Genomic DNA, 14159 nt, shown 5'->3' on the forward strand with positions numbered 1-14159 from the left:
ACAAATATATGACATAACCTAGTTATTTTCAGTCTAGCTTACAGCTTGGCGCTCCTTTTGTACGTCAGATGCAATTAAGCCTAATGAAACCCGTCTATCTGCAGATAATTGAGGTCGAGCTAGTTCAGAAATTACTTGTAGGTTGTGATTTCAGCAAAGTGGGGCACAAAGCAATTCTACAAATCTAGGTAACATAACTTTTTGATTACAAAAGTTTTGTTGAACTGTAAGAAATTGCTTTACGTCTCGGAAGGCAACAAAAGTGCTGAAATGCCATAATCAATAGAAATGTTTTGTTAAAGCATTACATTCACAAAGTTGATTAAAGTATTCTAAGTTTTGATAAAATGAAGGTATTTATTATAATATATGAAATGAGTAATGATCTTTTTAAATACTAGTGATGTAGTAAGTGTCTCAAGGTGCCAAAATTTATATCTTTTAACGGTTGGCATTTTTAAAACACGTGCACTTTTAATGAAACTCTGTTAATATATAACAATTTACCTTAGTTTTATTTCTCGGATAATATTTACACAAAATAAAAATTCTCAAAAATAACTTCGCGTTTATGTGATGAAAAAAGTCAACAAATGAAATTCATACTGACACGATATGCATTGCTGACTTGGTTAGCCCTTTCGTTTGGGATACATGCGCGCTTTACAAAAGGAATATTTAGTTTTTGAAATAAAAAACAAAACAACAAAAACTTGACAAACAACACCAATTAAACTGTCATATCGTCCGTTAAAAACCAGAGGGTGGTATCTAGCAAATTTTCTGAAATTTGGGTTTTCGTATTTTCTGTTTTTTACATCGAAAATACGTATTGTGTGAAAATTTGAGCTCTAGATCTTTATTCGTTTTCGAGTTATTGATCAGAGATCAAATGTCGTATCTCAAAATATCGATCTTTTCTTCAGCCAGAACCAAGCATACATAGATACTATGATTTTTTTCAACTTATGTGGCAAACTATCATGCCAGATTGTATCATTCACCCATACAAGGGTTTGGTTTTCATTAACATATGAGTATATGAAACATACATTTAAACCAGAACATATCATTTGGTAGTAGTATCCTATGGCATTCATCAGAATGAATTATAATTATTTTCTCAATATGCCACAACCTAGCATCTGGAAATGCGAAATGTTTACTAGTCAAATATTGCCATATTTTATCTGCCAGACTGTGATACATACGGCTAATTGTTTTTGGTTTTGGGAGATTAAGGACAGTATCTGCAATTTTCAAATGCCAGATTGTCTCAGTTATCAATGATACATTTTAACAGCTCTCTTTTGAACTCTAAAAGGGCTAATTGGTGTTGATAACATGGTATATCAGATTTCAGAGTGTATGTTTTGTTTTCAAGAATGACATTTTTTAGTCATTTTGTGATTAATAAGGGAACACAATTATTCCGAGTTGTCAGATTCAAGCAAAAAACGTTACAAAAAGGAAAAACTGGTGAAGAAATCATGGAATGAAACTGTTCAGAAATTACGGTAACTTCAAAGAAAATGCCACACACAACCAGAAAACAGCGCAAGGCAGTATCAAGCATTCATGCTCATTCTGATAGAGAGGCAGATGTAGAGCGCTTGAAGACATTGAGCTATAATGAAGAAATAATGAGACAAACGTTAATAGCAGCAAACGAAAGGCGTTTAGACCGATTCTTAAATGATGAAGGACTTAAACGGGATAAGGTTCCTGCCGATGGGAACTGTTTTTTCCAAGCAGCATGCTATTCAGACCTTATATCAGAATCACATTCTCAACTAAGAAACTCAATGTGTACCCACTTAGAAGAAAATGCAGTGGAATATATGGGGTTCTTAATAGACAAGTATAGTCCCGGAAAAGAGGAGGAATTTGTTGCTGAATATCTCTCTGAAATAGAAAATATTAAGAATGATGGATATTGGTCAAGCAAAGTAGCAGATCTCTTATTATTGGTACTGGGAAACTATGCTAACTGTTCAGTTACGATATACACTAGCAAACCAGATCAACAAAAGATTATTGTTGAACCAACTTTAAAGGCAAATGACGATCATAATGAAATAAAATTAGCATATATTTCAATCCCAGACATTCTAAAACATTATGATGCCTGCATAAGTCTTGCTCATGGTGACTCTGAACAGTTTGTAGCCACACCATTACCAAGTGCAAGTACTGACATACCTGATTCTAGCGTTAGCAGTGTGTCTGTGCATCAAACCCCGAAAAAGGCTGCAAAATTTGTATCCCCAATGAAAAAGAAACTGTTCAGAAAGAGCAAATCGACACCGGAGAACTGGAAGAAAAATGTTAGGAAAAGACTTAGACTCAGTGGTGAAGAATATATATCCAGTTCTGGTAAGAAAATATCAAGAAAGTTAGTTCAAGAATGAGACTGCACAAAATGCAAATACAAATGTAATGACAAAGTTTCATTTGAGAAAAGGTGTGCCATCAGGGACTTCTATTATGGGCTTGCTTCTTATGAAAGGCAAAAGGATTTTGTCTGTTCAAATGTACATGAGAAAAACACAAAAACATATTTAGACGATGATGGGAACAAAGTTGAGAAGAAAAAGCAAGTAATGAGGATATATTCTATGGAAGTAAATAATCACAGAGTTCGTGTGTGCAAAAAGTTCTTTTTGAAAACATTAAGCATAAGTGAAGCAACTGTAGCACATGCTCTTACAAAAAAGATGTCTGGACATTTTCAAGGAAGGGACGAACGTGGAAGACATAGAGCTCCGAATAAAACTTGTGAATCAAAATTGCAAGAGATCAGAAATCACATAGAATCATTTCCAACCATGGAAAGTCATTATGTTAGAAAGTCTACCAACAGGCAGTTTCTTGCACCAAACTTAAATATCAAGAAAATGTATGAAGAATATGTTTCAAAATGTAAAGAAAATCAGTCAGAAGCCGCGAATTAGGCAATATATAGAAACGTTTTTAATAACGAATACAACCTGTCATTTCATGTTCCAAAAAAAGACCAGTGTACTTTGTGTAACAAGTATGAAAATGCAAAAACAGATGGAACATTGGATGAAAAACTAGAAGAAGAGTACAAACTGCATCAAGAAAGAAAGAAAGTGGCTAGAGAACAAAAACAGAAAGATAACCATATTGCAAGACAGCATAGCAAAGTTAGAACTTGCACATTTGATTTACGGTCAGTCTTGTATACGCCATGTTCCCTTGTCAGCTTGATGTACTATATGAGAAAACTTTGTTGTTATAATCTCTCCATCTATAGTGCAGGTAACAAAAAAGCAACATGTTACCTATGGTCAGAAACAGATGGAAAACGAGGATCAAATGAGATATCAACATGTTTGAATCTGTACCTTTCGAGTTTGGAGTCACCAGTAGAGCGTGTAATACTATACTCAGATGCATGTGCTGGGCAAAATAAAAATCAGATAGTTGCAACCTGCCTCCTTAATTCTGTTACAACAATACCAGGATTGAAAATCACTGACCACAAGTTTTTGGAGAGTGGACATATGCATATGGAATGTGACTCCATGCACTCGGCAATTGAATTTGCTAAGTCCAAGACAAAAATCTTTGTTCCAAGTCAATGGGAAACAGTTATATCAATGGCCAGGAGGAAAAGCCCTTACAATGTTGTAAGTTTAAAATTCTATGACTTCAAAGATTTTAAATCAGCAAGAACAAAAGCAAATTCTAAGACTGAAAGTGGCAAAAAGCCAAGATGGAAACAAATGAAATGGATGCGTTTTATAAAGTCTGAGACAGAGATGTGCTATTTCAAGTACAATTTTGATGAAGCTGAAGAATTCGAGAAAGTAAAGCTTCTTGGAAGGAAGCGTCCAAATGAGACCATTCAACCTTTATATAAAGGGAAGCTCCCAATATCAAGTGCAAAGAAAAAGGACTTAATGTCTTTGTGCAAGCAAAGTGTAATTCCTATGGAATTCCATGATTACTACAAAGGATTATCTGCTAGCCAGGGTGTTAAGGAACGTCTGCCTGAACCAGATAGACAGGAAACGGATGATGATATTGACATGGATTAAGAACAGTATATGCTTATACTATGACTGGAACCAAGTACAATATACTTTCACAAGTACCTTTATACACTAAGGTACTTCACAGTACTTCATGTCAGTGCAGTCTTAAAATATTTACAAAACAGCAATAGCTCTTGTGTTGTAGATAATTACCTTGTTCTATTAACGGCTACAAACTCTTTTTATAACAGAAATATTTTATAGCAGAAGTATTTTTGTGGGTGCAGAGCCATCCGTGTTTTAATGAACTATGAAAAGGAAGCATGTATTACTTTTGAGGAGATGTATATGTTACAGTTTTTCTACATGGTTACATTTTTAATAACGGGCGATAGCAACAAGTATGATAAAAGACATTTTTGTGTAATGACTACGATTTGCAAGAAGTATGATATAATATAAACTTATAATGACTACTGACTGCATAATGTACGAATGCAATAGTGTCTTTTAAATGACTACTTACTGGGTGAATAATAAGGTATTCAATAGATGCCATTTATTATGTAAATCATATTACTTACCATTTATTATGTAACTCATATTACTTTTTGACGAGACCTACATGTTTATTATTACTAGTAATGCCTAATGGCACCAAGTATGATAAAAGATATTTCTGTGTAATGACTACAGAGTGCAAGAAGTATGATATAAATGAAATTTATAATGACTACTGACTGCATCATGTACTAATGCGATAATATCTTTTAAATTACTACTTACTGGGTGAATACCATAAGATTTTCAGTATATACCATAGGCGTAAACTACTCGTGTATGTTACTTTATGTTAGATTTAAGTTCTGTGACACGTAATAAAATGTAAAAATGCATATTTACCTAATATGATGATTTCAAGTATAATGGTCTGAAATCAATCGTGAAATATTTACAGATTTGTTTGAAGGATCAAAATAAAGTATCATCAAAGTCTTTTTTTTTTCAAGTTACTATGTTTTAGATCAAACTTTTTTGAATCAAAATAAATATGTATTACAACCAAAACACCGCACGCCAAGTTACTCTGTTCTGTCTGATAATCTGTGATTTTTTTAAAACAAACTGCATTGCCATATCAGTGTATGCATAAATACTATTATATAGCACAATGGAAATGCGTGTTATGTCATCTTTTTATTAAAACCAAACTATGGCTTTGGTATATGCAATAGACTGGCCCGCAGTTTGCAAACAATATTCGCAAAAAATGTAAAGCTATAGTATGTTATGGCCATATACTAGGTTCTGGCATATTATTCTTTATCAGATTTTCAGAAATCATGAATGCCAAAAACACGCATCTTTAGCTGAAATGTTTTGGCTGGAGAGGCGCAGAAAGAAAGTTATATCTGCTTAAAGCCAAAACATATTATCTGAAAATGAGGTGTTTTGCCTGTAAGAAAATGCTGATAAAACTCCAAAGTTATAATGCCAAAACAAAATTGTCCAAATTTGTCCTAAGTTTAAGAGCAAATGAGTAGAAACATTTCCTAATTTCTAAAGAATGTGATTTGTCACCAAAGTACTAGAAATGGTACAAAAATAAACATTTTTATACGTTTGAGGAAGTTTTTTCAAGTTCCTGAAAAATTTCAAAAAAGTCAGATACCAGGGTCTGGTTTTCAACAGACGATATAGTATATAACAACATAGTATGCTTTATGGGTAAATCGCTCGGAAAATGTAAAATGCCATAATGTTCGTGATCTTTTTTAACGTTTATAGTCATCCTCTCTTCAGACGATCGAAAGTATGTTTTGAAATTAAATCTTTTAACACAGTTTAATGTTTTTCGACTGTTTAATTACACTATATACCAAACAATGATCAACTTAAAACATTTCTAGACGTATAGTTCTAACATGTAAATATTTCAGTTATGAAAATGCCCCTTTCTACACAGTGTGATGCTACTTTGAGCCATGTCATGTGGTACCTCGCCGAATATTACATAGCCTTAAGTGGGCATCCCCAAGTTATGTTAATTGAATGGTGCACCGGTAAAACATGAGCACATAAGCTGACGCTGTCTAATGTATGTTACATTTTTAAACTACCACTCTGGTAAAGTCCAGTGGAGGTTTGCAATTAATTGTTCCAAGAAGGTGTCCCAGTGAGTGTTCTTCAATTTTTTTTGCCCTTCTTTTTTTTACCTGATTTTTTTACGCTGACTTTATATTTGTGCCTATATATTCGTTATATTAAGACCGATGCATTCACTGTTGTACCGTTTCGTTTCAAGCGTGTTGTGCTCTTTGAAAGTGGCTTAATATACCATTTGGTCTTTGTCCTTGTTTATACCAGTTTCTACAACGTATTGTCCGCTGAATAAAACGTTATTCTGCTAAACTTATACTGATAATGAAGGTCTATGTAAGCGGTGTGTTCTCTTTTGTGTAGGGTAAGACCTTATAGATTGTGTCAAAAATGGCAAGATAATAATGGAATATTTGTTATAACTAGTGCTTCTACAGGTTCGATCGCTTTTATTCATGGTCCTTTTATAATATCAACAATATATTGTAATTTATGGATTTTACCCTTGTTATACATTGCTAAATATGTACACCGATGAGACTATAATAAATTAACACTAATACAATGAACAATAAATCAATACTGAAAAAAAAATCTTATGCAATTTTTACAACTCGTTAAATAAAACCTACCTTTAAATGCAGCTGTTTTCGTATATAAATTGCATATCATTGACTATCTTTCTTCCTATAAAAGAGCGTTCCGATATTTAAATTCCAGTAATTCAAAGTAAGAACTGGTGGGTGCACAGTGGTGCACAGTCGTGGAAGCGGTGTAGCAGAAAGGAAGCTGATCATTTGCTTTATGATATTTCATAGCGTAGTTAAGTCTTGAAATTTGTTGAATTTATATCAAATTTCTGTAAAATCTGGTAAATACACATTGGTAACGTAAGTTAAATAAAAGAGATAAAATCCTGACAGATACGTATAAATTTTTACAATATATGCAAGCCTTTACATTATAATCGAGAATATTCTTGCATAACTACTACAACTTCGAAGAAAACTGTTCATTACCTGAAAATCATATATATTTGTTTATTTAAACACTTCATAAAGTGATCGATCAAATGGGGTGCTAAAGGTCCATTTCTTACACCAGTAAATGTTTAATCACGTACCCAACATTGAAATTTACAAAGGGAAGTCCATTGAGCTACCTGTAGCAGAAATACACAATTTACAAGAAACCTGACCTGAAATAGCTGACGATTCACAAGGAAATTAATTGCAAGTGTTTCTTGTGTTCAAAGATAAGAACTAACAATTTTCAATATTATATCAAACTTTCACTTACTCGAAACTTGTATATCATGTAATGATCAAGACACGTGGATCACGTTTTATAGTTGCTGGTGCAGCGATAGACAGACTGGAGGAACTTCAAGGTATCACAAGCGATGTTATGGATTCAAAGCCGAGTAATTTTGATGAAGTGGGAACACTTAATGGATGGTGGTCTTAGACCGGAAGTATAAGACACATGGTATCATTTATTTGTCTCTTTAATGGAAACACTCACCAAGGATATTTTACGCAAAGGAACGTGTAATGTAAAACAAGCTAGAGGAATTGATATTAAGGTTATTTTGATGCCGCATTTAGTTTGTTCTTCCGGTTTTACGATTTGACATAACTAGTTTATGCCTGTCGCGTGTTTGTTTATGGCGCCATTTTGTCTATTGTTTGGATAAACAATTCCTGTAAAAGTAACATTTACACGAAGTTTAAGGTGGCAATAGATTTCGTATAATTATTTCAGGTTATAACATAAAAGAAATAAACCGGTGGCAACTTTTGCTTTTGTCTATGATTTCTAAAATTCCTTCAACAAAATAAATGAGCCGTGCCATGAGAAAACCAACATAGTGGGTTTGCGACCAGCATGGATCCAGTACGGCCTGCGCATCCGCGCAGTCTGGTCAGGATCCATGCTGTTCGCTTTCAAAGCCTATAGCAATTAGAGAAACCGTTAGCGAACAGCATGGATCCTGACCAGACTGCGCGGATGCACTATGATAAATGCTGATCTATTTCTTCTTTCTGCACAATATTCACATGTATCCAAACATTGCTTCAAATATCGTTACATATTATTTCTAACATTAGCAATTACACTGGTTAAACTCGTATCAAAACAACAAACAAACAAATTTTATAAAAATCACCAGACAACTTTTTTTTTGTTTTACCTTTAGAAGTTACATATAGTTTTAAGTTTTGGTAAGTGTCAGTAAATACAGAGCTGCAGGTAGGTGAATTATCAATGCACTTGTTACTTGATATCAATAGCGTTAGTATGGTGGCTGATTTCTGCCATTTCGTGTTTTCGTGTTGGCGGGGCGAAAACACGACAACACGAAAACACGATAAATTTTACAAGAAAACACGACGTTTAAAGGGCGCCGACACGACACATTTATTTGTCGAGTTTTCGTGATGGCGGGTATGAATATGTCGTATTCGCGCCCTTTATTTGTCGTGCTGTCGTGTTTCCGCACCGCCGACATGAAAACACGGAAACTAGACAAATTAGGTATTTGTCGAGTTTTCGTGTTGTCGTGTTTTCGCACCGCTAACATGAAAACACGATAAATACATTATTTGTCGAGTTTTCGTGTTTTCGCCCCGCCGACAAGAAAACATGAAAATTCGACAAATACATTAGTTGTCGAGTTTTCGTGTTTCGCCCCGCCGGCACGAACACAAGAAAATTCGAAAACACGACAAATCTCTATTTTGTCGAGTTTTCGTGTTTTTGCTTTGGCCTATTCCGTTTGACATGCGCACAACAATTACTGAACTGAACACAACATATGTTAGAAAATATATGTTTAAGAATAAAAATTGACTGATGTTCTATCTATATCTCGACCGAATACCATTTTGTTACATAAAAATATATTGAAAACGAAGGTCGAATATCAAAATAATATTTTCTCACAATTTAGACCCAAAAATGCACCATCTGAATACCATCTGACCCCCTAAATAGGAGGGCATGACCCTCTCATGTACCTCAAATTTTGGACAAAAATGCAGCAGGGACCACCATTTCATACCTATATTTAAAAAATGACAAGGGAAAGACCCTGTGATTCCACTGTCAGGAAGGGGTTAACCCCCGTACCTCAAACTTTGGACTCAAAAATGCAGCAGGGGCCATCATTTTATTAATATATTTCAAACATTTCCAGGCGGACACGCCCTGACCTACCTAACATGAGGGGTTACCCCCGTCCGTACCTAACCCTACTCGGCTCGACGATGCCGCCTTCATTCTTTAACTGTTGCCGCTCACCGCATCCCAATGAAATATTTCTGGAACCAGGTCTGTTATACATACACGTATTCGTAAAACGATAACTGGCATCTGATATATTATTGTATTGTTTTATAATCTCAGATCTTCTAATGCAGCTTTAGTGAATATAAGTAAATTCTGAATTGACAGTTCGTTCGAATAGAAAGAAAAATGCTTCTAAAATCCTTTGCCACTGGTTTCAGAATAGCTCTACGTCTTATTAGAGATATCTGAAAAATATTTGTCGTGTTTTCATGTTGTCGTGTCGGCGTGGCGAAAACACGACAACACGAAACTCGACAAATACCTTATTTGTCGAGTTTTCGTGTCGGCGGGGCGAAAACACAAATACTCGACAAGTAATGTATTTGTCGTGTTTTCATGTTGGCGGGGAGAAAACACGAAAACTCGACACATAAGGTATTTGTCGTGTTTTCGTGTTTTCGCCCCGCCGACACGACAACACGAAAACTCGACAAATTAGGTTTTTGTCGAGATTTCGTGTTGTCGTGTTTTCGCCCCGCCAACACGCCAACACAAAATGGCAGAAATCAGCCACCATACGTTAGAGCATTCTGTTGAAAATCATCTCTGTGTAAAACCGTACTTTTTGCAGGCCTATTTTTTTCCCATTATTGATATTGTTGTTGTTATGTTGAATACTTAACACAGACCACATTTGTTGAACAGGAACAATATACACCGGACATACCTGCTTCACTTGCCAAAAGAATAAATTATGCGAAACAATTGAACTTTTATCTAAGTCTGTGTAATTGATGATGACTTTGCATGTGGCAATTTCAGGCAATTGGTTTTTAGTTTTAAAAGGTGACATAGCATTGTCTAGGGAAAAGTTTAAAAGGAAAAAAACGAAAACATTAGATTGTGTTCGCAAATATCGTGCCATTTGCATGTAAAGTGGGAGAATATCACACTGCACCCATTATGAGATGACAGGATGAAAACTGTTCAACGTTAATCATCTAAACAGTGTCCACGCATATTAGAAATATTAACATTCTGTTCAATTCTTTATTAACAGCTCATAAACCTAGACCTATATTTTTTATCAAATTAAATCATCAGATTCCGTGCTCATACCACGCTCAAGCAAGTTTCTGCTATGATTAGATGCTAGGAAACAATTAAGTTCCGACCGAGTTTACCTCAGTTACCTCCGTGCAGAAAGTATTTACAATCTATTTAGCTATTGACTTAAATTGACTCTGTAATGTCATAGGTTACCAGTTTTGATGTAATGTCAAATGTCTTGAAAGGAATTTTCAATCTTCCAGTCTACTATGTTATCATGCAGTTGTGATTATATTTGAATGACGTGAGCACCTTCATTAGATCTGTAAAGTAAATTGTTTCTTTTGTAGCAGACGTGACTTTCATAAAAAGTTACGTAAAGATAATTTGAGCCGCGCCATGAGAAAACCAACATAGTGGGTTTGCGACCAGCATGGATCCAGACCAGCCTGCGCATCCGCGGAGTCTGGTCAGGATCCATGCTGTTCGCTAACACTTTCTCTAATTACTATAGACTTTGAAAGCGTACAGCATGGATCCTGACCAGACTGCGCGGATGCGCAGGCTGCTGGTCGCAAACCCACTATGTTGGTTTTCTCATGGCGCAGCTCATTTCTTTCTGTTAAGTGGCGTAGGAGGTGTTGTGAGGTATTCACCCAGGCGAAGTCTGCTATTTATTTCGTTAGTTGCATTCTATGCTTCCAAATAATTTTCTAAATTAAAGAGACTCATTTAAAACTAAAATAGGCGAGGAAAGTAACATATTTCGTTTCGTTATTTATACCATGGACTTGTACAATTAAGTTTATGAGACAGGCACGCGCACCAACAGTTTTCGGCGCAGCCGTATTATAATGTTACGCGACTAAGTTGGCAAGTCAGATTGTTTGATAACGTATCATAGGTATTTTAGCTATGCTATCATTCATACAACAGGCTTGCTAATTGGATGAAAGTGTTCAATTCTTTCAATCTTTGTCTTGTCCAACGCTGCGTGAGATGACAAAGCGTTCGTGTGTGTGTTTACGTTTCTTTATCCTCGCCTCCGGATAGATCCATATGGGCGAGCATTCACTTTGCCGAAACACCAATTATGTTGACTGCGTTGTTACTTATTCTGCGTAGTTAATGATCTGCGTTGTTACATCCCTCTTTGTTGTGTGCTCGTCTCACAGCATAGTTCAATGACTTTCTGACTTTTGACGACATCTCCATTTAGTATCTGACGTTGTTGGTTTCTACATCTTCGTCTTCTGCTAACTTAAGTATTGTCCTGCGCCGTTGCTGATGTCTAACTTTAAACGTCGATCCGTGTGTAGCTTGCCGATTTGCTCCGGGTCTCCGGAGTGCCGGCATCGTACATGTCTTTTTTCCTTCGTCGACATCAAGCTGAGGTAAACATCTACCAAACGGTGTTTCTCCTGGTTTCTTATCAGACCCTCAAAGACGGTGATCCGGTGTCGAATCTGGAGGGTGTCATGGGACTCCAACCCACCAGTTTCCCATGGCGTGACCCAGCGTCATATGTGCCCTCTCCACGACGTGCACGCACCAAGGAGCTAGGAGAAGACAAAGCGTTCATCCTGAATGACACTGTTGACAGTTTTAAAGGTACTTGTCGGTCAGTATATCTAGCAAATAAATTGGTATGTATATATGAATATAATAAGTTTATCTAATAAATACAATAAAAATTCCGTTGAAATTAAAGATATTTATAAATTTGCATATACTGGGAGCTGTTTACGGCCGTATAACTAGTACATATTGCATGTTATGTTAACAGGTGTGGTTTTCAAGCCCAATAGATTTAAGAAGGGTTTCTGGCGACAGACGTAATAAACCACAGCCATTTTCATGCAAAATTTTTTCTCTCGTTTGATGTTTAGCGGTAGAAATGAGCCAATTCTGATTATTTAATCCCAAACACAACATTCGTATTTCCAACTACACTGCGCCCACCATCGTTTTTTAAGGATATTCCTTGCTCGTTTTGTTCAGATTTTAAGTGGTAAGACACTATCTACTACAAGTATGTCATATTGTGACTTTGTAGTTTGAAAACTTCATGTGCATCATCTGGGACTAATTTCAGATACTGGTCGGATTTGTGAATTAAATTTAATAGCTATGACTGCCGACGCATGGAAATTTCATGACCTCACCAAAACTAAATACAGATTTGATATAATGGATTTGGTAGTCAATAGTTGTTTTCTTACTAACGTTTTAGTTATAGGTTGTTACAATTCAGAGTTATCTGCAATAAATACTGTTCACCATGTCAACATTTTAAATATCATATCCATTTCTTTGACAGAAAAGAACGAAAAAGTGATAAATTGCTTGGCGTATGAAAAGACAAACAGAGTATTGTTGATATACTGTAGACACAACACAATGAGTCTATTATTTTTTGTTCTAGCATTTTACCTTGTAATGTCTGATGCCATTTAGCAATGTCTCCTGGGTGTTAGGAATGCTTTTGATGCTTCTGATATTATATCTCTGTGAATGATTTTCAAAAACTGATATTTAGATTATTAAATTGATTTTAATATCAGAATATTAGGTACTGCAATTGTATGATGATACAAATTCTCATAAAAGATAAAAAGTACAAAGTTGTCTGCTAGGTTGTGATGTATGCAACTGATAGCACAATTAAAAAGTGCTTTTAAAAATTATAAAGATTTTACTCAGCTGAACTATATGTAGTAAGGGAGTTTTATATAGGGAATAATAGGTTGGTGCCGTGGATGGAGAAAGTTATCCGGTAAGGCGGAAGAATTTATCGGGTGAGCTGTGGTTGTTTTGTTTTCAGGCATAGTGTTGTGCGTATTTGCAATGTGAGCCGAGTACAGATCTTCCCAAATCAGGTCAAATGTCCCCTGACTTAAATCCTTGGACATCTCTCCAGTATGAATTGCATTGACAGCCGACACTATTGTTTGTTATTGTTTACTACGAGTTGCTCATATACTACAGGCGCTTGCTTCGGGTCAAAATGTGTAATGACTGAAATTATTGAGAATTGACATAAGAAAACAGAACAAAAATCAGATAAACACAATTTTATTTCATTTGTTTTTTCATCCAAAAATGGAATCTGTAATAAAGTACATTTTAAACATGATAATATGTGTTTTGAACGCCGCAAGTTCCGGAACGTTGCGACGCTTGACAAAAGAAGTCCGGCTAGTCATGTGACCAACTGACGCAGATCAAGATCATGTGATCAAGTGCCGTATTATTGGATCGAAATTGATACAAGTGACAGGATAAAGTTGCATTATTGTCTCTTGAATAATTATATTTTCTGATTTGATGACGTAACGCCTGCTTAATTTAAGGATATAGAGAGAGTATCAATAAGTAGTTTCCTGTTCTAAGCTTTGCTAAGTCGAACTAAAGTAATTTGTAAATGCAGGCGTCTGGCTTCAGATTTGCCAAAAACTTGACTGTAAAAAGTAAATACTGATATGTTCTGATTCAATAAAATGTTATGTTAGTAAATGATGTCATTGTTTGTAAACACAATTAGAAATAGATCCTTCTTCTTCTTCTTCTCGTTCGCGAGTGTAGTCATAGCGAAAATAGATTCAAAAGACATTTTAAAATCGTAAAAATTCCATAAAACAATGGTACAACATATATCCATATGTAGGTCATTCCATCTATTTGTTATTTTGATAAGGTTGAAACAAATTAAAT

Source organism: Mercenaria mercenaria, chromosome 9 (genome assembly GCF_021730395.1).
Source record: "Mercenaria mercenaria strain notata chromosome 9, MADL_Memer_1, whole genome shotgun sequence".
NCBI classification, from domain to species: domain Eukaryota; kingdom Metazoa; phylum Mollusca; class Bivalvia; order Venerida; family Veneridae; genus Mercenaria; species Mercenaria mercenaria.